The sequence below is a fragment of the Loxodonta africana genome, chromosome 1 (assembly GCF_030014295.1).
Source record: "Loxodonta africana isolate mLoxAfr1 chromosome 1, mLoxAfr1.hap2, whole genome shotgun sequence".
Classification (NCBI taxonomy): Eukaryota; Metazoa; Chordata; class Mammalia; order Proboscidea; family Elephantidae; genus Loxodonta; species Loxodonta africana.
This window is the reverse complement of record NC_087342.1, coordinates 112,956,195-112,957,545: the sequence shown is the minus strand read 5'-3', so window position 1 is coordinate 112,957,545 and position 1,351 is coordinate 112,956,195.

Sequence of the window (1,351 nt, the reverse complement as noted above, 5' to 3'; positions counted from 1 at the left end):
GTAGCTGTCAAGAAATCAAACAACACATTACATTGGGCAAATCTGCTGCAAAAAAAAAAAAAAAAAACTTTAAAAGTGTTAAAAAGCAAAGATGTCACTTTAAGGACTAAGGTGCACCAGACCCAAACCATGGTGTTTTCAACTGCCTCATATGCATGTGAAAGCTGGACAATGACTAAGGAATACCAGAGAATTGATGCCTTTGGATTATGCTGTTGGCAAATAACACTGAATATGCCATGGACTGCCAGGAGAACAAACAAATCTGTCTTGGGAGAAGTACAGCCAGAATGTTCCTTAGAAACAAGGATGGTGAGACAATGTTTCACATACTTTGAACATGTTATCAGGACAGGCCAATCCCTGGAGAAGGACATCGCGCTTGGTAAAGGAGAGGATCAGTGAAAAAGAGGAAGATCCTCAATGAGATAGATTGACACAGTGGCTGCAACAATGGGCTCAAGTATAATAACAATTATGAGGATGGCGCAGGACAGGGCAATGTTTCATTGTGTTGTACAAGGGGTGGCTATGAGTTGGAACCAACTCGACAGCACCTAACAACAGCAATGGTCACCAAAAATTCTATTTATTCTCCTTAACACCTACATTGTTCACTTTCCCTTCTTTCTAAGAAAAATACCACAAAAGTTATATCCTGTCATGGCATTCATCTCAAAGTCCCGATCTCTCAGCATTGTGCAGTAGTCTCCACATTAGAGCTGTATGTAGCTTCTATGATCTGTGATCTATGGATTAAAGCAACAATTTTTAATCCTACACAGAGCCAACACAAATCATTAGAACAAGAACTGGATAATTGCAATAAGCTTTCCCATTCAGGATGGGGGAAGAATGGAAGCTACATAGCAGGCAGTGTTCCAGGGCATATTCTCCAATCCAGATGAGAAAACATTTTGATGTCCCCCTGTCCTGGGGATGAGGAATACTCCCTGTTTAGTTGCTGATTAGTTTCTTTTTCCATTATTCTTCAAGAACTATAGTTTCATCCTCTGGAAAATAATTAAGCTTTTTTTTTTTAATTTAATTGTATTTCTTGATTATCACTGAATTGGGTAAGTGGGAAATATATTCTCTTTGAAGACTGAGCAGCTATCTAAGTGCATTTCTGTGGCATACATAGCTGTGGTTTTCAAATGCAATTTCAGGTATCAAACTGTCACAGTCTTTTAATCCAAGCTGTTGTTTTTGTTTGCTTTCTTTTGTTTTTTGTAATATGACCCTCAAAAACTAGGCCAGCTCATTATCCCTGATTCTAATCTACCCAATGTACCTCCATGTGCTGTATGTCTTTTCTTTCTCACTTCCATAGCATCCCTCCCTCTTTACT